Source organism: Lissotriton vulgaris, chromosome 3_1, assembly GCF_964263255.1.
Source record: "Lissotriton vulgaris chromosome 3_1, aLisVul1.2, whole genome shotgun sequence".
Lineage (NCBI taxonomy): Eukaryota > Metazoa > Chordata > Amphibia > Caudata > Salamandridae > Lissotriton > Lissotriton vulgaris.
In genome coordinates, this window is record NC_141689.1 from 1,649,344,328 (window position 1) to 1,649,371,207 (window position 26,880).

The following is a 26,880-nucleotide window of genomic DNA, read 5'->3' on the forward strand; positions in this document are numbered from 1 at the left end:
AGGGAGGGTCTTGCGGGAGATTATTTTGTTAGGGCTAGAAATATATACTTTTTGAAACTTTATCTGACCATACCTGTTTTTTACTGCTTTTGAGTCTGGTGGGTGGGGGTTTAACAGTAAGTTTGTTTTCCAGAATAGTCCTAGGACTTTAGTAGTACTACCGTCAATCTCTTGTCTCTCCTAATACTCCATTATACTACCTCCAACCAAACGCTTATCTTAACTGTAATTTGTGTTTGAAAGTAGGGCTAGGCCCAGGGCTGGCTCCACGGGAAATGGCGATTAAGGTTGGCCATCCAGGGCGGAGGAAATTTCCTCCTCATTGCGGTGGTACTAGTGGTGTGACACAGTGGCAGTTGCATGCCTATGGAAAAAAAGAAAATGAAACCTGGTTTGTCCTTACTGTAGCATTACAACGGTACGATAGAGAATATAGCAGGTGACAGTACACTAGACTAGAACAGTGCCACAATGTAGCCTACCAAATGGTAAAGTATTGCTAGTATAACTTGTACTTGTGTAGGATTTCTTTGACATTGGCTACTAGGGTTTGTAAAATGGATGGGAGTGGGGGTTTCTTTTTGGGTAGATTTTGTTGAGAGAAAAAAAAAAAGCACAACATGGACAAACAATAATTGAACATGAAGAAATTTTTGGGTACAAAGCTAACCATAAATCTTTTACGTGACATAAAGGAAGTGCATGCACTATTGAATGCATTGTTACTGAAAAGTAAGTAGTACTTTCAACAACCGTGAATGACAGAATGCGACAGTACAGGGCTACATTAAATTAGGTTTAAAAAAATAGCCGAAGTAAAACCCATAGAATGGCTGTAGGGATCAATTTAGAAGCAGAGAGAGATCCAAGAAATGCAGTCACACACACTCATAGAAGAAAAGAATGGATACTGTATCTGTATTGTTGTAGTTGTCCTGTTGAATTTGGTAAGTAAGTTGCATGTAGCAAACAATTCCTCTTATTAGCGGCACTCCTCCATTCCAGCTGACGCTTCGTCCATCAATGTTGGTGACCAGAAGACACCCTGTCCTCTGCCTGCCTGGCGGATGCTGAATTGCGGCTCGCTAATGTGAAGCCTGACTCCATCCTTTTTTCTCCATTGCAACGACTGAAACCCGGCCTGTAATTATTGAACCAAAAACAGCACTGATAAATAAATATAAGGCATGTACGCTGTGTAGTGCAAAAAGTCACACTTTGATTTTCCTAATAGACAGTACAACATTTTTGAAAGTGCGTACTCTGTCTGAGTCACCTTTTGAAGGATAAATAAGTATGGGCAAATTAATTTAGCGGATCTTTCCCCTCAAGCTAGGTGTACTGTAAACTGTGTTTTAGAACAAAATTAGACCTTCCCAGCAGTGCTCCCACCCAGACCCTTACTAAAGCCAGTCGCAAAAATGTAGAAGACCCCCAATCAGATCTCAAAAAACGAGGCCTAGCAGAAAACTGGTGACAAAACGTACTTCGAAAGTAAAAGTAGGCCCAAATACCCCCTTACCCACCGTGGATTGTATTCAAACCACTTGCAATCAAGCAAAAGTATCCATAGCCAGCATGGCTCCAAGACTCGAAAACCCCCCCACCCAAACACATGCAATAGAAATACTGCTAACCCTAACGAGCCCGAAGTTAAGAATAGTGGCAGAGGCTTTCTTTAACTATGCCAAATCCCCCCTTTCCCACCATGGATTTTCTTTAAATGACTTGCAACCAAAATTACACATTCTCACAAGTGCTTTAAGACCCCAGAACTCAGTTGCAAAAATCTAGAACACCCCGAAACACATGCAATCCTGCTGCTAGGGCTAACCCTAACGAACCCTAAGTTACAAAAAGTGCCAAAAGGCTTTTCCTTATGGATTTTGTCCCAACCACTTCTATCCGGTATTAGACCTTCCCAGGAATGCCCCAAGACCCACCAACCCACCCGCCAAAAAGCACAACACCCAAAAGGAAAATCTCATACTTACAATATTTCTCGGCCTTCGGTCCAAACGCGCTGTGCAGCTAGGCCATAACTCCAGTTTTCCACCACGGATTTCCTGAAAAGCAAATGCAATCAAGATTAGAGTGTCCCAGCAGTGCTCCCAGACCCCAAAACTCACCCACAAACACCCGGAACCCCCCCAAACAGCACCTCAAAGGCAAGCAAGTCAGCAAAAACACAAAAATATTTCCGCCTCCGATTTGGTCCAAACCACTTTTATCCGGTATTAGAGCTTCCCAGCAATGGCCCCAGAGCCGCCAACCCAGGAGAAAACGAGTAGAAGACCCCCAAACAGCCAAAAAGCAAAAGTACAAAAATGGGGACTTAGTCATTTTTTTGCCAATTTCCCAAATCACTCCGCGTGCGCTCTGCAGCTAGGCCCTAACTCCCCTCTGCCACCATGGATTTGCTTCAAACCTCTTGCAAACTAAATTATCCAGAGCCCGCAGTGCTCCCAGACCCCGGAACCCACCCACAAACACCAGGAAGCCCCCCAAACAGGCCCCCGAAAATGCTACATTGAGCAAAATGTCAGAAATAGCAAAAACAAATCAGCGTGGATTTTGTCGCAACCACTTCTATCCGGTATTAGACCTTGCCAGGAATGCCCCAAGACCCGCCAACCCACCCGCCAAAAAGCACAACAACCCCAAACAGCCCAAAAGGAAAATCTCATACTTACAATATTTCTCGGCCTTCGGTCCAAACGCGCTGTGCAGCTAGGCCATAACTCCAGTTTTCCACCACGGATTTCCTGAAAAGCAAATGCAATCAAGATTACAGTGTCCCAGCAGTGCTCCCAGACCCCAAAACTCACCCACAAACACCCGGAACCCCCCCAAAGAGCACCTCAAAGGCAAGCAAGTCAGCAAAAACACAAAAAATTTTCCGCCTCCGATTTGGTCCAAACCACTTTTATCCGGTATTGGAGCTTCCCAGCAATGGCCCCAGAGCCGTCAACTCACCCGCTAAGAAGTAGAACACCCCCACAAGTGCTGAGTCTTTCTTTATTGGGCGTAATCCAGCCCTCTGCTTTGATGGAAATAGGAGTCTGGAGGAAGAGGATAAAGGAGCATGTCCTTCTGAACTTGTGAACCTGAGGAATGCAGACTGCGGCACCTTCAAATCAATAAGCAAACAAGTGAAGACAGTTCTGCTGATGGGCTTGTTTTTTTGATTAGGTGATTAAAGTTTGAATTATATTAACTGTGCACAGCAAAGAAAGACAGACATACAGGAATAAAAGTGAATAAGGACGAAAAAGAAAGTTATTGATTCATTGTCTCATTTTCAGGGCTCGGTGTCAGGGTCCAGGAATAAGAGTAAGGCTTCGTCATCATACTCTGCGAATTCAGGCAGGGTGAGCTCAGTGTCACCTGACAGAGAAGAAATTCCCTCATCTACGTTGCTGTCCACCTCGTCTTCAACCGGCGTGCTTTCTCGTACTCTGTAATCTGGTGGTATGAGGTGCTGATTCATCTTGATCATTGTTAACCTCTCCACATTTTTGGGCGAGAGGAGGCTCCGTTTGGGAGTTACAATGCCACCAGCAGCACTGAAAACACGTTCAGAAGACACACTTGCGAGTGGGCAAGACAAGTAGTTTAAAGCCAGGTTGGAGAGCTGTGGCCACAATTCTTTTTTCCCATGCCAATACGCCAATGGTTCAGCATTAACATAGACCTCTGTTGAGTCTTTCAGATAGTCCTGCACCATCGACTCAAGGTCCTCCAAGGTTCCTCCACTTTGCTTAGCTTTTGCTGTGACCTTTTGAGAACCAAACCCAAGCCGATTTTGCCAATCTTCTTCAGCATCCAATGTTACTGTTGTGTCTGGTGCAGATGATCCGGTTGCCGGTGTCTTTAACGGCTGAGAGGTCACTTGTGCCACAGCCACAGGTGCAGAAGTGGTTTGTTTTGACTGGGGATGGCCTGCTAATGCTGATGCTGATGTACTGCCTTTTCCATCAATTTTCTGCCGTTCTCTTTCAAACCTCTTGGCTGACAAGGCTAGCCAACGTTTGTACTTTGTAACATCTTCATCAGCAAAAGGAAAGAATACTCGGCCTGCCAGCGCCTTTTTGTAGCGTGGATCCAGAATAGTAGCACAAATGTAATGCTGGTGTGAGTGGATCATTTTAAGGCGTTCATCACCTTGTAGGCGCTCTAATAATTTCTCCGCCAAAACAAAAGGGTCTTTGTTTTTTTCATCTTTTTGAAACACAGAAGACACCTCCTTCAGTTGGTGCTCCAGCATGTACAACAATGGGATAGCTTTTCCCAAATTACAGTCCTCCTTGCTGACTGCACGCGTGAAGACCTCAAAAGGACGAAGCATGCGTGTCAGGCTTTTAACTATGTCCCATTGCGCCGCAACCATCCTCAGGTCCTTCTGAGCTGTACCCAGTTTTAGGAAATAGTGATTGAGTACCGTATACTGCTCATACAGACGCTCAAGCATGTAGAAGGTTGAGTTCCAACGTGTTGCCACCTCCTGGATGAGTGCTTTCACTGGCATTCGACGTTCATGTAGCAGGCTCCTCAGATGCTTCTTGGCCTTAAAAGAATGGCTGAAATGGTTGCACATTTTTCAGCAGGTGTCCACTACCTCGTACGCTGGACTGTCTTTCTCACTCAAGAATTTTTGGACAACCAGGTTTATACAGTACGCCACACACGGCACTCTGAAATACTGACCCAGCTCCTAGGCCTTAACTATATTGGCGCCATTATCCGTGGAAACATAACCAATCTGGCATTTTTTTGGGGACAGCCAGTCAAGGACCTTTGTGCTAAACTCATCCACAATGTTTTCTGCTGTATGACGTTTCTCCAAGCCAAACATGGCTAGTGTTGCATGTTTCCGAGCAGCTTTAAAAACTTGGTCTGGGTCAACACCTGCGTTTAGCTTTGCTTTAACCCCTGAAAAAGAGACCCAGTGTGCAGTGATGCACATGTAATCAGCACCTGTGCCACTGGTCCACATGCCTGTTGTCAGATGTATAGTGTGAAAAGCACTCTTCTGCAAAGCTGCCCCAATCACCTCCAGCACATCTTCATGTAGTGCTGGAACCGCAACTCTGGCAAAATAGAACCGGCTAGGAACCTTCCATTTAGGGCAGAGCACTGCCACTAATTCTAGAAAACCAACACCTTCTACAAAAGAAAAAGGGAGAAGGTCCAGAGCTAGCATTTTAGCCAGCTTAGTGTTATACAGACGCGTCAGTGGGTGGTTGCGTTCATAATGCGCTTCTGTAAACAGCATCTTTTTAATGTTGCCCTGGACCAAGCATTTACGGGATGATGATGATGATGATATCTTCGACCCAGTTACGCTCGCTGATAAACTTTTTCGCATTGGTGTCTCACTCTCTCCCACACTCTTAGTGTGGTTCACATGGGGTGTGCTGCTGACAGGGGTACTGGGTGTAAGTGAAGTGTTTGACACGTCTTCTTCCTCCTGGTCATCATCAGATGAAACAGCATTACGTGCAATTCGGGCTTCCTTGATCGCCTGTAGGTGCGCAAACCATTTGACAGCGTGCTTTCTTTCAAGATGACCTCTCTGGCCTCCGGTACCATAGTTGGAACCAAACTTACCACGACTAACTGCCAACTTACAAATGCTACAAATGGCAAACACTGAAGAAGTCCCAAACTGTGGACTTGAAATGTCTTTGGGGGCCGGAAGAGGCGGCGATACTGGTGGTGGTGGTCCTGCTGCTAATGCCAGATGAAGTGGAGGATGTGGATTGCCGAACCTCAGTACGTTTTGCACTTTCACCACCACTAATTGAGGTCGAGGTGGATGGAGGTCCCTTCTGGCGACTAAGAAATATGGAAGCGGTAGGTGTTGGTGTGCTAGTTAACTCCAATGATTGTGGCGTTTCTTCCATTGCCTCCTCGTCGACAACATCATCACGCTCAGCAGCTTCTCGGGCTAGGGTCAAAATGTCTTTTTCCTGCATGCCCGCTGGGGCTGCAGTGACCTTTATGATGACTGCGTCGTCGTCGTGAGAGTCTTCATCAGCAGGAGTATCCGCCACTTCTTGTTGAGCCTCATCACACTCCATAATTATGAGTCTTTCGACGACCTTCCTTTTACGCTTAAGTACCTTTGTCAGATCATGGTGTGCCTCACTCTCAGACGGCCGTGGTGGTTCCCAATTTTCATCCAGTTCATCAGAAGGAGGTGGGCTTGAAGAAGATGTAGACACCCCCCTTGATCTTTTCCTTGCTAGGGATGTGGAAGACAATGAATGATCATCAGGAGGAGTGGCTTCCTCAAATGATACCTCGGGTTGATTGTGGATTTCCTGATGTGCCCCTACTTCGGGAGGAACAACTATTGTGGGCACTTGTGACCCTCCATGCACCTCTGCTTGCGCATCTCCTTGCGCTGCCTCTCCTTCCACATGTACTTGGGCTTGTACTTGCACATGTGGTTGTTGTTGCGGCTCTGGTTGTTCAACACTTGTCAGATGAGTTACAACAACCTGTGTTGATTCAGGGACATTGCTGCTACTTTCTTGCGATGAGCCAACATCACTGGTTGATGGTGATTGAAGAAGTACACTGACTGCCTCTGCAGCACTCAAGGGCTTGGACTTAAGTTGGCGTGGTGGTGGTGGTGGAGGCAGTGAGCCCAATGGAGCGGGGGTGCTGCTCCAAGCTTGGTCCCCAGCAGATCCCGCTGCTGCTGCAGGCGTACTTTTTTTTTTACTCCCAAAAAAACGCGGCGGCCGGCACACCAGCCTCCTTGGTAACTTGCTTCTTCTGCTCCTTACTGGCAACTTTCTTGCTAGAGGAGCTACGGAGAACTTTTTTTGGGGCCATCTTCTTCAGAGCAGGTCAGAACAGCAGGCCGCAGTTGCACGAGTTGCAGAGTTGTCTGTGGCCAGACGTGAAGTCGCGTGACGTTATGCAGCACACACACACCGCTGCAGGACTTCTTCCTGGCACTGGTGGTTCTCTTGAGTCTTGTGCACCTAAAAGCAATGGAAGACAGAGGAACATCAGTTCAGTTATACACCCCCAAAAAATCGAAAAAACACAGAAAAATCAGCACAATCCCATGCCCTCCATGATGTTTAAATTCAAGACACCCCACAGAAAGACTACGCCCATGCAACATTCACTACCCCTGGTGAAAAGGCCACAACAACAGGCCAAAAAAACGAAAATCACAGAAAAATCAGCGCAATCCCAAACCATCCAGGCCCTCCATGATGTTTAAATTCAAGACACCCCACAGAAAGACTAAGCCCATGCAGCACTCACTTCCCCTGGTGAAAAGGCCACAACAACAGGCCAAAAAAACGAAAATCACAGAAAAATCAGCACAATCCCAAACCATCCAGGCCCTCCATGATGGTTAAATTCAAGACACCCCACAGAAAGACTAGGCCCAAGCAACACTCACTACCCCTGGGCATAAAGGTTGAAAACTAGGCAAAATGGTTGCAGGCCTAACAACACTGCCTGCATTCAAAATGGCCCCCTCCCTCCCAGCACATTGCCATGGCATGTAGCAGCACTCAAAATGGCCCCCACCCACATGGCCTGTCCCCATGAACACCCCAAAAAATCGAAAAACACAGAAAAATCAGCACAATCCCAAACCATTCAGGCCCTCCATGATGTTTAAATTCAAGACACCCCACAGAAAGACTAAGCCCATGCAACACTCACTACCCCTGGTGAAAAGGCCACAACAACAGGCCAAAAAAACTAAAATATATGTAAAGAAGAAGGGGTATCCCCGACTAGAGTTCCTAATTCGGGATGGATATAGTATTTGAAAAGAAATAATTAGGAACTAATATTTAGACAAAGGACAGGGACGGACTAATGACAGCACAAACTGTGATTAAACAAAATGCATGATACAAAATTATTTTATCAAATATTCATTATAGTAAAAAACATTGTTATTTGAATATACATGGTTATTGCGTGCATGCCTCCATTATATATGTGACTTTTTATCTACATATATAGACATATATTGTTTCATCCTATACATATTTCATGATAATTAATTTTAAATTGAGGTCTGTGCGGAGGCTTGTTTTAGCACATATGTACATTAAAACATGGCTAAGTATGTCTTCTACGCGCGTTTCGGCTGAGGGCCTTCATCAGGGAGCCATGTAGGTATCCAAGTGGACCTGGACGTGTAATTGGTATTGGTTCTCACACGGATGCAATTGGAATTTCAGAGTAGTCTGGGATGGATGGTGGTCTGTCTTGAAGACCTGAGCGCTTTAATGTATTCTATCGGTCTGTTTCTGGGTTTCTATTCTCACATATCTTGTTATTTATGAGTGAGCTTCTGGTATTAAGCTGTGAGGTTTACTCCTATTTGGTGAGAGGCTGCGTACTGCTGGTGCCCAGTAGATGATGTGCAGATAACCTGTTTACTAGATTTAGTAGTTCTCAAGATGGGGGTCTGTTGACGGTTCCGGTCGAATTGGCAGTCTTAGATTTGCGTCAACTGCATATACATTGGGGGTCTGTAGGCTTCTGAGCGTTAGCAGGCGGGTGCCGTCATGTTGATGGCAGTACGGAGACACATGGAGTGACTGATGTATTTCTTTCGATCGCCTTCCGATTGGGGGGTCCTGTCGGCGTCTGTATGGGTAGCGCCAAGGATATTCAAATAACAATGTTTTTTACTATAATGAATATTTAATAAAATAATTTTGTATCATGCATTTTGTTTAATCACAGTTTGTGCTGTCATTAGTCCGTCCCTGTCCTTTGTCTAAATATTAGTTCCTAATTATTTCTTTTCAAATACAAAAAAACGAAAATCACAGAAAAATCAGCACAATCCCAAGCCATCCAGCCCCTCCATGATGTTTAAATTCAAGACAACCCACAGAAAGACTAGGCCCATGCAACACTCACTACCCCTGGTGAAAAGGCCACAACAACAGGCCAAAAAAAACAAAAATCACAGACAAATCAGCACAATCCCAAACCATCCAGGCCCTCCATGATGTTTAAATTCAAGACACCCCACAGAAAGACTAGGCCCATGCAACACTCACTACCCCTGGGCAGAAAGGTTGAAAACTAGGCAAAATGGTTGCAGGCCTAACAACACTGCCTGCATTCAAAATGGCCCCCTCCCTCCCAGCACATGGCCATGGCATGTAGCAGCACTCAAAATGGCCCCCACCCACGTGGTCTGTCCCCATGAACACCCCCAAAAATCGAAAAACACAGAAAAATCAGCACAATCCCAAACCATCCAGGCCCTCCATGATGTTTAAATTCAAGACACCCCACAGAAAGACTAGGCCCATGCAACACTCACTACCCCTGGTGAAAAGGCCACAACAACAGGCCAAAAAAACGAAAATCACAGAAAAATCAGCACAATCCCAAGCCATCCAGCCCCTCCATGATGTTTAAATTCAAAACACCCCACAGAAAGACTCAGTGCACCCACCACTGAGTACCCCTGGGCAAAAGGCCCCAAAACAGGCCAAAAATCGAAAATTCCAAAATTGTAGTTGCAGCAACTGTAATGCCCCAAACAGACTTACTTGTGTAATTTCTAATCCTAAAGTGATCCAAAGAAAGTCAAAAAGGCCTCAAATCCAAATATCCAGCAGCATCCACAAAAAGTAATCCTTCCAGCTCCAGATCCAAATGAAAAGTGACCAGGAGATGGACAAAGCACTGGGAGGAGCCTGCTGGACAGGAACAGGAAGTTGAAGACTGTGGGGCACTTCCTTCCTCCCACCCCCCCTCCCCAAAATGGACTCCTCGCAAAAAAGTGCAGGCAAATGTCAACCTGAGGAGTTATTCAGATAAAAATCATCATCTCCAGAAGGTTTATGCTGCTTGCTGGTGGATTTCTTGTGCAGAATTGCAAATTTTGTATTTTCGCGAGTGCAAGATTGTTGCTGCTCGCCGCATCTACAAGCTCGCAATTGCGAAGTCCCGCGATACGTGTTCACGGCGTACTCGCGTTGACAAACTCTCGCTGTGCAAGTTGGCAAGCCGCGATGACGTAATAGCGCTCGCCAAATTCCCGCGGGATCCCGCAGCAAGATCCAAAATGGCGCAGCACTCGCAAAATATCGAGAAAAACAACTCGGCAAACGCTGAATGACGGTAAGTAAATGCCGCGCGCCGCAAACTTGTATCACCAAGAAAAAAAAAATCCGCTGCGTGCGAATTTGCCAATTTTCGGTAAATTCGCGAGCGTTTGCGGATTGCGGATTTACCGAAAATCCGCAATATCCGCGAGTGGAACGGATTTTGCACTCACACTTAGCTGGGAGTCCTCTGCACCCACTCCCATACTGTCTGGCCACTGCTTGGAGTCCTCTGCACCCACCCCATACTGTCTGGCCACTGCTGGGAGTCCTCTGCACCCACCCCTATACTGTCTGGCCTCTGCTGGGGGTCCTCTGCACTCACCCCCATACTGTTGGGCTATGCTGGGAGTCCTATGCACCCTCCCCTCATATGACTGGTCACTGCTGGGAGTCCTCTGCACCCACCACTCATATGTCTGGACACTGCTGGGAGTCCTCTGCACCCACCCCCATACTGTTGGCCTATGCTGGGAGTCCTCTGCACCCACCCCCATGCTGTTGGCCTATGCTGGGATTCCTCTGCACCCACCCCCATACTGTTGGACTATGCTGGGAGTCCTCTGCACCCACCCCATACTGTCTGGCCACTGCTGGGAGTCCTCTGCACCCACCCCCATACTGGTGGCCTATGCTGAGAGTCTTCTGCTCCCACCCCCATACTGTTGGCCAATTCTGGTAGTCCTCTGCACCCACCCCATACTGTTGGGCTATGCTGGGAGTCCTCTGCACCCACTTGCATACTGTCTGGCCACTGCTGGGAGTCCTCTGCACCCACCCCCATACTGGTGGGCTATGCTGGGAGTCCCCTGCACCCACCCCATACTGTTCGGCTATGCTGGGAGTCCTCTGCACCCACCTCCATACTGTCTGGCCACTGCTGGGAGTCCTCTGCACCCAGCCCTATACTGTTGGGCTATGCTGGGAGTCCTCTGTACCCAACCCTATACTGTCTGGCCACTGCTGGGAGTCCTCTGCACCCACCCCCATACTGTTGGCCTATGCTGGGAGTCCTCTGCACCCACCCCCATACCATTGGCCTATGCTGGGAGTCCTCTGCACCCACCCCCATACTGTTGGCCTATGCTGCTACTCCTCTGTACCACCCCCATACTGTTGGGCTATGCTGGGAGTCCTCTGCACCCAACCCAATATTGTTGGGCTATGCTGGGAGTCCTCTGCACCCACTCCCATACTGTTGGCCTATGCTGGGAGTCCTCTGCACCCACCCCCATACTGTTGGCCTATGCTGGGAATCCTCTACACCCACCCCTCATATGTCTGGGCACTGCTGGGAGTCCTCTGTACCACCCCCATACTGTTGGGCTATGCTGGGAGTCCTCTGCACCCAACCCTCAAATGTTTGGACACTGCTGGGAGTCATTTCCACCCACCCCTCAGATGTCACGCACTGTACCCCAACATTCCTGGCGTGTGTGCGCATCGTATCACTATTGCAATGGTGCCATACGCGAGCGTGTGACGCACCATACCCCAACAAACGTGGCGTATGTGCACATCGTATCACTATTGCAATGATGCCATACACGAGCGTGTGAAACGCACCGTACCCCAACATTTATGGCATGTGTGCGGCTCTTATCACTATTGCAATGGTGCCATATGCGAGCGTGTAAAACTAACCGAACCCCAACATTCATGGCATGTGTGCGGCTCGCAGCACTATCACAATGGTGCCATATGCGAGCATGTGATGCACCGTACCCCAACATTCATGGCGTGTGTGCGGCTCGTAGCACTATTGCAATGGTGATGTACGCAAGTGTGTAAGACGCACCGTTCAAGTACACTTCCGTTGTTGCGGTACGTTGTTCTCACCGTCTGCGCCGTCATCAGTTTCTGTGCACCAGGTCGTGGGCGTACAGGGCTGGGATGACACGGACGATGGGGTTCATGGTGTGTATGTTGAGTACCAGGGATGCAGTTCGGGCCGGACTCTGCTTTTACGGCCGTTTTCAGCTCCCATAGAAAAAGGGTTGTAGGGAGTGTCGCCGACACGAATCATACTTGCTGGGCCGGAAACTGCTGCTTGTTTACGTACGGACATTGCGTACTGCGTGTACCGGATACAAATCATATGTATTTTTGGGTCGTACGGTGTTTGGTACGATTCATTCAAAGATCTGCTTTGGGTTTGGATCGTACTTGAGCGTACGGACTCGGATGTTGAAGGTGTGCGGTTTGTATGCAAAATACTCTCCGTACAACTATTCGTCGGGGATTTTACCAAATCGGAATCGACCCCTATGTATAGCAAATTAAATGTATTTTGTGCCTATGTGTGTTGGAGGCTACAAGAAATTACAAAGGGCTTGACAACAGGCGCTATCTTAAGATGGTCAAAAATAAGCCCAAATCTGCACTAAAAAATGAGTGCATTCAGTGCGGGCAGTGTTTCACCCAATTACAATAGCAGTGGTTAGGGATAACAGATTGTGTGCACTGTAAAATGAAAAGGTGAGGAAAACAAAGGCAATTTCACAACAAAGCAGCTTAGTTAGTACAATGTGATTCCGCACTCATTAAAGCCACGGAGGAAATTAGGCAAGTGGTTGATCAGGGAGGCAGGAGGCTCTGATTCTGCTGGACCTGTCCGTCGCTTTCGATACGGTCCATCATGTAATACTAATGACCCGTTTAAAAGCATGTGGCATTCGTGGGAAAGCGTGGGATCTTTTAAGATCCTTCCTTGTGGACAGAAAACAAATTGTTGCACTGGGGGACTATCAGTCCGAACCTTTTACATCACTGTGTGGGATACTCCAGGGGTGATCTCTTAGTCCAACAATTTTTAATGTTTATGTCAGTGTGCTGACTCCTGTCATAAATGCCTTGGAATTTGGCATTACCTCCTACGCGGACGATACCCAAATTGTGGTATCTCTGACACATGGGAAAGAGGCAGGTATTGAAGGACGTTTCCAGGAGTGTATACTATCAGTGGGCAGCTGGATGGCAAAGAACTGCCTCAAACTTAAATCGGGTAAAACCGAGGTGATATTGTTTGGCTAATAACTTTTGCGTTGTTTGACTAATCTTCCCCAAAAAAGTCCATCCAGGTCAGCTCCTATCCTGAAAATTTGAGGGTGATTTGTCAAGCGGTGACCGAGAAAATAGGGGGGGTCCCAAAACGTGTTTTCTCCATCTTAATTTCCATAGGAAATTCTGCGATGAGCTACAGCGCGAACTGCTCTACGGAATTACCCCAAATTTGGCAGAAAGGTAGAGCTTGGTTCAGAAAGCGACCTTTTTTTAAATGGTGAAAATCTGTTCAGTAGTTTTTGAGAAATTCAAAAAATAATAGTGAAAAAATCAATTTCCAATATGAAACTTTGTGCAAGGCTACAGCTGAAACTACTGAATTTGGAATTATTCCAAATTTGGCAGAAAGGTAGTGCTTTGGTCAGAAAGCGACCTTTTAAAAAATAGTGTAAATCCGTTCAGTAGTTGCTGAGAAATTAGAAAAAATAAAAATGTCGATATCTGGGCAGAGCCTAAGTCGCATGCGCAAACTTCACTGTGATTGGCTACTAGCACTCCAAACCAGGAAGTGTTGGCTGCCATATTGTGTCTCGGTAGAAGTGAGTCACCCAAAAACGGAGAACCAAAGGTATAAAATAAGAGAATGGGCAGGGTAGAAAAACCCTGACCCCCAGGGCCCAAAAAAATCATTAAAAAAAATCAGCAAATATTTGCGCTCGGGTCGCTGGTTCTCATGTTTTATTTTAATGAAGTCCTTGGGTGGGCTAGGTTCTGGGGGTATTTCTTACAAAATAATACCAGGTGCTGGCAGGGGTTGCAGGGTCAGAGCTCTGAGAGTCAGTCTGTTGGTACGATCCCCTAAACTACCCAAAGACTACTGAAACACCACTGCACTGTCATAAACTCTAAAACACTACCCTCAGCAGGACCCCTGCACTACACAAACAACACTGCACTACCCTAAACCCTAAAATACTAGTGCAGGCACAACCTCCTACACTACCCAAATACCATTGTATTGTCGTAAATCCTAAAACAGTATCCCTAGCAGGACCACCTACACTACTCAAACACCACTGCAGTACCCTAAATCTTAAAACACTACTCTCATCAGGACCCCATACACTACACAAATACCGCTGCACTCCTGGAAACCCTAAAACACTACTTCCAGCATGACCCCCTATACTACCCAAATACCACTGTACTGTCGTAAACTCTTAAACACTACTCCCAGCATGACCCCCTACACTACACAAACACCACTGCACTACCCTAAACCCTAAAACAGTACTCCCAGCAAGCCCCTTACACTACCCAAACATTAGTGCACTGTTGTAAACTCTAAAACACTACCTCCAGCTTGATGATTCTTACACTACTCAAACTACAGTACACAAACACTACTGTACTATCCTAAAGCAATAAAACAGTACCAGTCCATCGGCTTGCAGCTGTGCGTCTGCGAGCCATGGTGTCCCTAGCTGTACATGTGCGAGTCAGTCTGTTAGGTGATAGGTGTGTCTCTGCTAGCCGGGCCATTGGCCCGTTGGTGTTCCTTTGCGAGTCAGGTCCAAGCTCTCCCTCTGTGAGCCATCACGCTGGTGTGCGTTTGTGAGCCGATGGTCGGTAGCTCACACTGTGCAAGCCGAGCCGACGGGCCTGAGTTCTCCCTCTGCGAGCCTGCTCAACGGCCCGCAGGTCTCCCTGTGCCAACCGGATCGCAGCTGTCAATTTGCGAACCGATATTGGGACTATAAGGCTACTCTAAAAAGAGCCCTTGTGTTTATTAGATGGAGCTACATATAAGTGCGGCTACACCGCTTCAGGTTATTCAGAAAAACATGATTTCCCTGATCTGTGAAGGGTACTCCATCACCTCTGTAGATATCAGCCATATCAAAATGTATGTTGTTGTTGTAAATAGACCCCATTCTATGGTCTCTAAGGTATGCAGACAAAGCTTTGTTGACATTACAGCCATCTTTGGTATTCTGTTTAATTCAGATACTCTGTCCATCACCACCCCCTTTTCTGAATCGTTTTGTCCACCACAAGCGTGGAAGGGTGTGCTCAGATGTGAGTCCCTTGCTCACTGCACCATCAGGATTCAAGTAAGCCGGGCCGAAGACGACTGTAATGCCAGAAACCGGTCCCCGGAAGCTTGTTTCCTTTCTAGTAAAAGAATTGGCTTGGTAGTTTGGTCTGCCCTGTTCCCATGATGCACTGGGCCAGGGACAGACTAATTTGCATGTAGCCAGGTTCTGAGCTGGGATGGTGCAGTGAGCTAAAAAACGGTGATGGATTAAGCCCTGATCTGCTGACTGGGTAGTAGTATTCTGTTTAATTCAGATACTCTGTCCATCACCACCCCCTTTTCTGAATCGTTTTGTCCACCACAAGCGTCGAAGGGTATGCTCAGATGTGAGTCCCTTGCTCACTGCACCATCAGGATTCAAGCAAGCCGGGCTGAAGACGGCTGTAATGCCAGAAACCGGTCCCCGGAAGCTTGTTTCCTTTCCAGTAAAAGAATTGGCTTGGTAGTTTGGTCTGCCCTGTTCCCATGATGCACTGGGCCAGGGACAGACTAATTTCCATGTAGCCAGGTTCTGAGCTTGGATGGTGCAGTGAGCTAACAAACGGTGATGGATTAAGCCCTGATCTGCTGACTGGGTAGTAGTATTCTGTTTAATTCAGATACTCTGTCCATCACCACCCCCTTTTCTGAATCGTTTTGTCCACCACAAGCGTGGAAGGGTATGCTCAGATGTGAGTCCCTTGCTCACTGCACCATCAGGATTCAAGCAAGCCGTGCCGAAGACGGCTGTAATGCCAGAAACCGGTTCCCGGAAGCTTGTTTCCTTTCAAGTAAAAGAATTGGCTTGGTAGTTAGGTCTGCCCTGTTCCCATGATGCACTGGGCCAGGGACAGACTACTTTGCATGTAGCCAGGTTCTGAGCTGGGATGGTGCAGTGAGCTAAAAAACAGTGATGGATTAAGCCCTGATCTGCTGACTGGGTAGTAGTATTCTGTTTAATTCAGATACTCTGTCCATCACCACCCCCTTTTCTGAATCGTTTTGTCCACCAGAAGCGTGGAAGGGTATGCTTAGATGTGAGTCCCTTGCTCACTGCACCATCAGGATTCAAGCAAGCCGGGCAGAAAACGGCTGTAATGCCAGAAACCGGTCCCCGGAAGCTTGTTTCCTTTCCAGTAAAAGAATTGGCTTGGTAGTTTGGTCTGCCTTGTTCCCATGATGCACTGGCCCAGGGACAGACTAATTTGCATGCAGCCAGGTTCTGACCTGGGATGGTGCAGTGAGCTAAAAAACAGTGATGGATTAAGCCCTGATCTGCTGACTGGGTAGTAGTATTCTGTTTGATTCAGATACTCTGTCCATCACCACCCCCTTTTCTGAATCGTTTTGTCCACCACAAGCGTGAAAGGGTATGCTCAGATGTGAGTCCCTTTCTCACTGCACCATCAGGATTCAAGCAAGCCGGGCCGAAGACAGCTGTAATGCCAGAAACCGGTCCCCGGAAGCTTGTTTCCTTTCCAGTAAAAGAATTGGCTTGGTAGTTTGGTCTGCCCTGTTCCCATGATGCACTGGGCCAGGGACAGACTAATTTGCATGTAGCCAGGTTCTGAGCTGGGATGGTGCAGTGAGCTAAAAAACGGTATTGGATTAAGCCCTGATCTGCATACTGGGTTGTAGTATTTTGTTTAATTCAGATACTCTGTCCATAACCATCCCCTTTTCTGAATCATTCAGGACTCAGGACACAGTTAGACATGTGGCATCGGCTTGTGTTGTAGAGGGTTAGTGGCTCCACGTGTCGTCGGTCTTGCATATGGAAATATGCCTCACTGATCAAAGGGAGTCTGGAGCTGTGGTTACTGCCACAAACTTGGGGTCACTCCCATTCAGGACTCAGGACACAGTTACACATGGGGTATCAGCTTGTGCTGTATAGGTTTAGTGGTGTCACGTGTCGGCGGTCTTACATACGGAAATATGCCTCACTGATTGAAGGGAGTCTGGTGCTGTGGTCGCTGCCACCGACTTGGGGTCACTGTCATTCAAGACTCAGGACACAGTTCCACATGTGTGATCGGCTTGTGTTGTACAGGGTTAGTGGCCCGATGTGTCGCCGGTCTTGCATATGGAAATATTCCTCGCTAATAGAAGGGAGTCTGGTGCTGTGGTCAGTGCCACAGACTTGGGGTCACTGCCATTCAGGACTCAGGACACAGTTACACATGTGGGATCGGCTTGTGTTGTACAGGTTAGTGGCAGCAAGTGTCCAGAATTCAAATTGCAAGCTCTGCTGCCCGCAGTGTAGTCTTATATTGAGTGTTCGTTTGCAATTGAAGATGAATTTGGTGTTTGTACTAAAGCCATAACTGATATAAAAAAAATTCTTGAAGCAAGGATACTAACAGGATAATATATAGGTTTTAGGCCCCTGATAGTTACTTGCCTACTGGACTCTGTAATGAATGAATTAAGACTTAATTTTAATTGTGAGCCCTGATGATCGCAGTGTAGGCCAGAGGTAGCGGTCAGCACGGGCTCATAGCCATGGGGATTTAAGTTGAGGTGCACAGTTAGTGGCACCAGAAGCATTGAGACTGTATGAGCCTGTGAGGATGCTTGGTACGGACGGGGCACACTGGAGCAATGTATCTTGCCTACTGAACTGCGTCATCTACAATCTGGAGTCTATCTGAATTGTGAGCCCTGCTGGCTGCAGTGTAGGCCAAAGGTAGTGGTGAGCAAGGGCATTGAAAGAATGTTCATAGCAGTCACTATCTTCAAGTAATTCCATTTTAGTCTGCCAAGGTTTGAAGAGTTGCAGAAGCGGTAAATAGAAAAACTCTCTTTTATCTGGAGTATCACAACTTAGTTTCCTGTGATTAATCAGATTTCCTTTGGCATGCTTTACCAAACATGCTTCAGATCCAATTACAGCATATTTTCATTCATTTATATTTTCCGTAACAGTTTTTTTCAAGTATAATGTTGCAGTATTTCATGTAGACATATGTTTTACTAGTATGGACTTGTATTTCGCTAGTACGTATCCAATATATTTGTTTTCAGATTATCTGTACTTTCCGGTTCATTCAGTGCCAAGTTTTCAATTTCTTATACAGATTTCAAAACTCTATTTCTTGCTGCAGGAAGACCAAGACTTATCCAGATGATACCTCTTGGTTTTGAATATAAACCTGCAGATGTCTATCGACGCGAACATTCATAGGATTTAATTTCTCGATGTGAAAGCATCTTTGTGCTGAAGCTGTACAATTTTTTGCTAAGTGTCTTGTCCTGTGAAATTTTTCCCACATTTCTTTCAATTCTGTCTTCTCAGACCTGGTAATATATGACGTGACATAGCAAGAAACAGCAGTTCAGTTATGTACAACATACTGTATGTCCATATTTGCATTCCACATCTTGTAAATAACCATATTGTAATCAATAATATACTTCAATTGTTCTGTTCTGTTTATATTATAAGTATTTTCTGTGATTTTTGAGTGATAGTATGCCTCATTGCTGACATAAAACTGTTCAGTCATCTTTGCGTGACTTATGGTGCACTGAGTTAGAAGTGCCTTTGGCTCTCAGCGTGTACGTACCCAACGATGATGCGTGGTTAATAGGGCCCGCACTTGGACCAATGTCTTTTGTCTATTGAATTCTGCCTGGCTTCTGTTGAACAGGGTTAATGGTGCCACGTGTTGCGGTTTGTGTTGAACAGAGTTAGTGGCAGCACGTGACGCACCTTGTGTTGTACAGGGTTAATTGCACCATGTGTCGCCGGCCTTGCATATGGAAATATGCCTCACTGATTGAAGGGAGTCTGTTGCTGTGGTCACTGCCACGGTCGTGGGGTCACTGCCATTCAGGACTCAGGACACAGTTGCTCATGTGGGATCTACTGTGCGAATGATGTGCTGTCCGGGCAGGCCATACTGGTAACAATGTCTGTTGCCTACTGGACTGCGTCATCTGAAATCGTGACTTGCCCTGAATTGTGACCCCTACTCACAGCAGTATAGGCAGGAGGCAGTGGTGAGGAAGGGCCCACAGGCATGTGGTGTTGACTTAAGCAATGTCTGTTGCTTACTGGACTGTGTCCTTTGCAATCACGACTCGATCTGTATTGTGAGCCCTACTTACCACAGTGTAGGCTGGAGGCAGCAGTCAGGACGAGCACACAGGCACGTCGTGTTGACTTAAGCAATGTCTGTTGCCTACTGCACTGCATCATCTTGAATCGCGATGCGATCTGAATTGTGAGCCCTTCTCACCTCAGTGTAGGCCTGAGGCAGCGGTGAGGAAGGGCACACAGCCACGTGGCATTGACTTAAGCAATGTCTGTTGCCTACTGGACTGCGTCATCTGCAATCGTGACTCGATCTGAATTGTGAGCCTTGCTATCTGCAGTGTATATTGAAGGCAATAGTTTGTACAGACATAAGTCCGTGGTGCTGTGCCGCTGGGGTCCTGTGTGGCGAAAGTCAGTGATCGGCTGAGGAGGCTGGCGGTCACAACAGCGGCCTCGTGGCAGGGTGAGGGGCGCTGCCCTGGCAAACGCTTTGGCTTTCTCACAAGTAAACCACGGCCAGAGATACAGCCTATTTATTCAGACTCCTACGCTGAAGTGGCGTACATCGGACTAGCCCTCTCCGGTTATGAATATGCTTATAGGGGGGGACGACACATGGTTGGGTCCACTGTCCACAACACTAAAAGCATCAGTGGTATTTGTGCACATGTAGAGGTATGTGTTGTGCATACTGAGATGGGTCCAGCACATCACCGCTATACTTTGCATTGTTTGCAAAGTTATTCATGGGAGAATTGCTTTGTTTGCATAAAGTTTGTACACCCTTGTCCCAATATTCAGCTATTGTGTGGCTGAGTGATGTCACTGACCATGTCATGAATGATGTAATATATGACGTCATCAGCAGTGCATTGCGGGGGCGTGAGTTATAGTTAGCTGAATTAGCTATAACAGGTGAATTTCTATGGTTTTGTACGAGTGAAATGTCCAACTAACTATGACATGTCTGAAACCTATGTTTTTTCTGTGAATTTCTAAGGTTTTTTTAATGCTAATTTGTAACTATAACATGCCTCAAACCTATGGTTTTCTTAGTAAATTACTAAGGTTTTTTAATGAGCCTGAAATCTTTGTTTTTTTCAGTGACTGTGGTGTTGTTGGACTTAACAAAAATAAAATAATTGCACCATCCATCTGGGTTTGCCTCGCCTGATTGTCCATCCTGAAGTGTGGTTGGAGGACGACTTTTGGTGATATATATATATATATATATATATATATGATCTGTGAGCAAGGGCGGATGCCCGAAACGCGTCAGATTTGGTAACTTGACCTTAAGAAATACCTGTGCCCAAAAGAAACGCTGGATTTGCGTGGTTTCTCGATCGCGTCGGCAGTGGGGTGGGAGACTGCAGCTGGTGTATATATATATATATATATATATTACCTACTGGCGGTCGCCAGTATGTAGTTATAGTTAGGATTGTTTTCCATAGGAAATCCGCAACTTTCTATTGGGAATAACTTTGGCACCCGTTGAGGAATCTGCCTGTACTTTTCCTTAAATGTGCCTCGCTGCGCTCCGCTCCTTCCCTGAAAGTTTGGGGGGGATTCGTCAAGCGGGGGTCGAGATAAAAGGGGGGGTCCCAAAACGTGTTTTCCCCATGTTAATTTTCATCGGGCGGTTGGACTCACTTTTAGCCCGAACAGCTGAATGGATTTCCACCAAACTTGGCAAAATTGTAGGGACTAGTAGCCCAATGTGCCTTTCTATGTCTCAAGATATGTGCTCCAGTGGATTTTAAATCATTTAAGTTAAAAAAAATGTATATATCTATAAGCGCGCCCCGGTACGCGCTCCAGCGCGCTACGCGAGTTCGCGAGCGGAAAGCTGATTGGCTCTCGGGTGTCTGTCAACATTCCAAACAGTCCGGAGCGGCCCCCATCTTGTGTCTTGGTAGGATCGAGACACAAGAGGTGGCAAAAACAAAGGGGGAAATGACCAAAAGGGGGCAGGGTAGACCCCCCCTGACCTCCTAGGTTTGATGTGGGGGCCATAAAAGGGCCCCGTGGGGCAAATTTTTTTTTTTTGAGTTGCGCGGGGGGAGCGCCCGGTACGCGCACCGGGGAGCATACCGGGGAGCGTACCAAGGGGAAAAAAGAATTACAGTTTTTTAAAAATTTAGCATTTTTTATAAATTGGAGGTAGTTCTAAAAAGAACAGTTTTTTTAATTCTTTTTGTTGTTTTATATTTTTTTATTGTTTTTTTGAAACAATTTTTACTTTTTTGGGCTTGTATGAACAATTTAATATTTTTTTTGTAATTTTTATGGGGACAAACAAAAAATAGAGAATTGTAAACGGCTTAACTGGAGCAAAAAAAAAACAGGAAAAAATTAAGGTTTGTTTTTGCACTTGTGGTTGTTGTTTCCAGCATGGTTAATTAGTTTAATACTTTGCTCTCCATAGCAAATTGTCCTTCCACAAAATTTGCAAACTATTTTGAAATCTCCAAACTGGGTTTGGATGTTTGGGACCATCTCACTTGTCTCTGGACCCGATGGAGTGGGTTGCTTACTTTGGGAGGTGCTTGGAGAAGATTGGGGAGGGTTTCTGGTCAGTTCTCTGACCTCTGCCGCAGCATAGTTGTTTGGGTGCCGGCGTTGCATGTGGCGAATCATAGTGTTGTTGCCAAAAGAATACTTTTTGGCAGGGTTCCCCCTGGAAAGTACAGTGCCACAGATCAAACAAGTAACCTTTGGTGAATTAACTTTTTTGAGGCCCCTTGGGATTTTAAAAAACTCCCAGACAATGTGCTCCTTTGGCTTATAGGTGGTAGTATCTTCAGGCAGGTACCGCCTCTCCTCCTCCTCCTCTTCTTCTTCCCCACCACTGTGGTGGTGGTGGTGGTTGAGATGCTCCTGCTGCTGCTGCTACTGTAGCCATTTCTCAGTACAAATAGGTAGAAATAGGTCTGCAAACAGGTCTTCCTCAATCAAAGTACAAAGTGAGAATGAGGAAAAAAGGTGGGGGCTTTCATCATTTGGAAAACAAAGCTGTCCTGAACCAATGAAAAGTGTTATTTTCAGGTCACATGACCCGGGCTTTCATCATTTGGAAACCAAAACTGTCTTGAACAAATGAAAAGTGTTATTTTCAGGTCACATGACCCGACGTGCTTACGCTATGCGCCCCGGGGCGCTTATGTAGCGCGATTGTATGCGCTCGAGTGCTTCCAGGTGCGCTTACGCCATGTTCTGAAGGTGATTGGGATAGCTTTGCAGAAGAGTGCTGTTCAGGCTATACATATGACAACAGACATGTGGACCAGTGGCGCAGGCGCTGATTACATGTGCATCACTGCACACTGGATCTCTTTTTCAGGGGCTAAAGCAAAGCTAAACACAGGTGTTGACACGGACATTGTTTTTAAAGCTGCTCGGAAACATGCAACACTAGCCATGTTTGGTTTTGAGAAACGTCACACAGCAGAAAACATTTTGGATGTCTTTAACACAAAGGTCCTTAACTGGCTGTCCCCACTAAAACGCCAGGTTGGTTATGTTTCCACAGACAATGGCGCCAATATAGTTAAGGCCATGAGGGACGGTAACTATTTCAGAGTGCCGTGTTTGGCGCACTGTATAAACCTGGTTGTCCAAAAATTCTTGGGTAATAAAGGCAGTGCAGCGTACAGCGTATTGGACACCTGCCGAAAAATGTGCAAGCATTTCAGCCATTCTTTTAAGGCCCGGAAGCAGCTGAGGAGCCTGCTATATCAACGTAAAATGCCAGTGAAAGCACTCATCCAGGAGGTGGTAACACGTTGGAACTCAACCTTCTACATGCTTGAGCGTCTGTATGAGCAGTATACGGAACTCGATCAATATTTCCTTACAGAGGGTACAGAGGAGCTGAGGATGGGTGCGGCGCAATGGAACATAGTTCAAAGCCTGACACGCATGCTTCGACCTTTTGAGTTCTTCACGCGTGCAGTCAGCAAGGAGGACTGTAATTTGGGAAAAGCTATCCCATTGTTGTACATGCTGGAGGACCAACTGAAGGAGGTGTGTTCTGTGTTTCAAAAAGATGTAAAAAACCAAGACTCTTTTCTTCTGGCTGAGAAATTATCAGAGCTCCTACAAGGTGATGAACGTCTTAAAAAGATCCACTCAGAAGAGCATTACATTTGTGCTACTATTCTGGATCCACGCTACAAAAAGGCGCTGGCAGGCCAAGCATTCTTTCCTTTTGATGATGAACATGTTCCAAAGTACAAACATTGGCTAGCCTTGTCAGCCAAGAGGTTTGAAAGAGAACGGCTGGAAATTGAAGGAAATGGCAGTACATCAGCAGGCCATCCCCAGTCAAAACAATCCACTTCTGCACCTGTGGCTGTGGCACAACTGACCTCTCAGCCGTTAAAGACACCGGCAACCGGATCATCTGCACGAGACACAACAGAAACATTGAAGGCTGAAGAGGATTGGCTAGCTCTGCGTGGGTTTGGTTCTCAAAAGGTCAGAGGCACAGCAAGAGCTAAGCAAAGTGGAGGAACCTTGGATGAGGACCTTGAGTCGATGGTGAAGGACTATCTGAATGACTCAACAGAGGTCTATGTTAATTCTGACCCATTGGCGTATTGGCATGGGAAAAAAGCTCACCAACCTGGCTTTAAACTACTTGTCTTGCCCACTCGCAAGCCTGTCTTCTGAAAGGGTTTTCAGTGCTGCTGGTGGCATTGTAATTCCCAAACGGAGCTGCCTCTCGCCCAAAAATGTGGAGAGGTTAACAATGATCAAGATGAATCAGCACCTCATACCACCAGATTTCAGAGTACGAGAAAGCGTGCCGGATGAAGAGGAGGTGGCCAGCAACATAGATGAGGGAATTTCTACTCTGTCAGGTGACACTGAGCTCACCCTGCCTGAATTCGCAGAGTATGATGACGAAGCCTTATTCTCATTCCTGGACCGTGATACCGAGCCCTGAAAATGAGACAACAAATCAATAACTTTCTTTTTCGTCCTTATTCACTTTTATTCCTGTGTGTCTGTCTTTCTTTGTTGTGCACAGTTAATATATTTCAAACTTTAATCAGATAATCACAAAAACAAGCCCATCAGCAGAACTGTCTTCACTGGTTTGCTAATTGATTTGAAGTTGCCGCAGTCTGCATTCCTCAGGTTCACAAGTTCAGAAGAAAATGCTCCTCTATCCTCCTCCTCCAGACTCCTATTTCCATCAAGCCAGAGGGCTGGTTTACGCCCAATGAAGAAAGACTCAGCACTTGTGGGGGTGTTGTTGTACCTCTTTGCAGGTGAGTTGACGGCTCTGGGACCATTGTTGGGAAGCTGTAATACCGGATAAAAGTGGTTTGGACCAAATCCCAGGCGGAATTTTTTTGTGTTTTTGATGACTTGCTTGCCTTTGAGGTGCTCTTAGGGGGGGTTCCGTCTGTTTGTGGGTGAGTTTCGGGGTCTGGGAGCACTGTTGGGACACTCTAATCTTGATTGCATTTGCTTTTCAGGAAATCCGTAGTGGCAACCCCGACTTATGGCCAAGCTACGCAGCGCGTTTAGACCGAAGGCCGAGAAATATTGCAAGTATGAGATTTTGCTTTTGGCCTGTTTGGGGGTGTTATGCTTCTTGGCGGGTGGGTTGGCGAGTCTTGAGGCATTCCTGGGAAGGTCTAATACCGGGTAGAAGTGGTTGGGACAAAGTCCAGGCCGATTTTTTTTGGGCTATTTCTGACATTTTGCTCAATGTAGCGTTTTCGGGGGCCTGTTTGGGGGACTTCCTGGTATTTGTGGGTGGGTTTCGGGGTCTGGGCGCACTGCTGGCTATATATACTTTACTTTGCAAGAGGTTTGAAGCAAATCCATGGTGGCAGAGGGGAGTTAGGGCCTAGCTGCAGAGCGCGCGCGGAGTGATTTGGGAAATTTGGGAAAGACTGACAAAGTCCCCATTTTTGTACTTTTGCTCTTTGGCTGTTTGGGGGTCTTCTACTCGTTTTCTCCTGGGTTGACGGCTCTGGGGCCATTGCTGGGAAGCTCTAATACCGGATAAAAGTGGTTTGGACCAAATCCCAGGCGGAAATTTTTTTGTGTTTTTGATGACTTGCTTGCCTTTGAGGTGCTTTTAGGGGGGGTTCCGTCTGTTTGTGGGTGAGTTTCGTGGTCTGGGAGCACTGCTGGGACACTCTAATCTTGATTGCATTTGCTTTTCAGGAAATCCGTGGTGGCAACCCTGACTTATGGCCAAGCTACGCAGCGCGTTTGGACCGAAGGCCGAGAAATATTGCAAGTATGAGATTTTGCTTTTGGCCTGTTTGGGGGTGTTATGCTTTTTGGCGGGTGGGTTGGCGGGTCTTGGGGCATTCCTGGGAAGGTCTAATACCGGGTAGAAGTGGTTGGGACAAAATCCTCGCGGAAAAGCCTTTTGGCACTTTTTGTAACTTAGGGTTCGTTAGGGTTAGCCCTAGCAGCAGGATTGCATGTGTTTCGGGGTGTTCTAGATTTTTGCAACTGAGTTCTGGGGTCTTAGAGCACTCAAGAGAATGTGTAATTTTGGTTGCAAGTCATTTGAAGAAAATCCATGGTGGGAAAGGGGGGATTTGGCATAGTTAAAGAAAGCCTTTGCCACTATTCTTAACTTAGGGTTCGTTAGGGTTAGCAGTATTTCTATTGCATGTGTTTGAGTGGGGGGGATTTCGAGTCTTGGAGCGATGCTGGCTATGGATACTTTTGCTTGGTTGCTTGCAAGTGGTTTGAATGCAATCCACGGTGGGTAAGGGGTAATTAGTAAGGGGGTACTCCGGCCTACTTTTACTTTCAAAGTAAGTTTTGTCACCAGTTTTCTGCTAGGCCTCGTTTTTTGAGATTTGATTGGGGGTCTTCTACATTTTTGCGACTGGCTTCAGTAAGGGTCTGGGTGGGAGCACTGCTAGGAAGATCTAATTTTGTTCTAAAACACAGTTTACAGTACACCTAGCTTGAGGGGAAAGATCCGCTACATTTATTTGCCCCTACTTATTTATCCTTCAAAAGGTGACTCAGACAGAGTACGCACTTTCAAAAATATTGTACTGTCTACTAGGAAAATCAAATTGTGACTTTTTGCACTCCACAGCCTACATACCTTATATTTATTTATCAGTGGTGTTGTAATATTATATCACTTCCTGTTTTTCGTTGAATAATTACAGACCGGGTTTCAGTCTCTGCAATGGGGAAAAAAGGATGGAGTCAGGCTTCACATTAACGAGCCACAATTCAGCATCAGGCAGGCAGTGGACAGGGTGTCTTCTGGTGACCAACATCGATGGACGAAGCGTCGGCTGCAATGGAGGAGTGCCGCTAATAAGAGGATTTTTTTTCTGCAGGCAACTTACTTACCACTTCCAACACGACAACTACAACAACATAGATACAGTATCCCTTGCCTTTTTCTCTGACTGTGACTGCATTTCTTGGATCTCTCTCTGCTTCTAAATTGATCCCTTAACACATCACTTAGTCCACTCCACTATCACATCTGCACCACACATAGTCATTTGTAAGTGCTCCTACGTAATTCGCAAGCCGCAGCACGCCCCAGCCCGTAGAGGACTGGGATGGCCCCAATGATGAAGCATGTCACCAAGGGGCAACCCTGGTGAGTGAGGGGACAC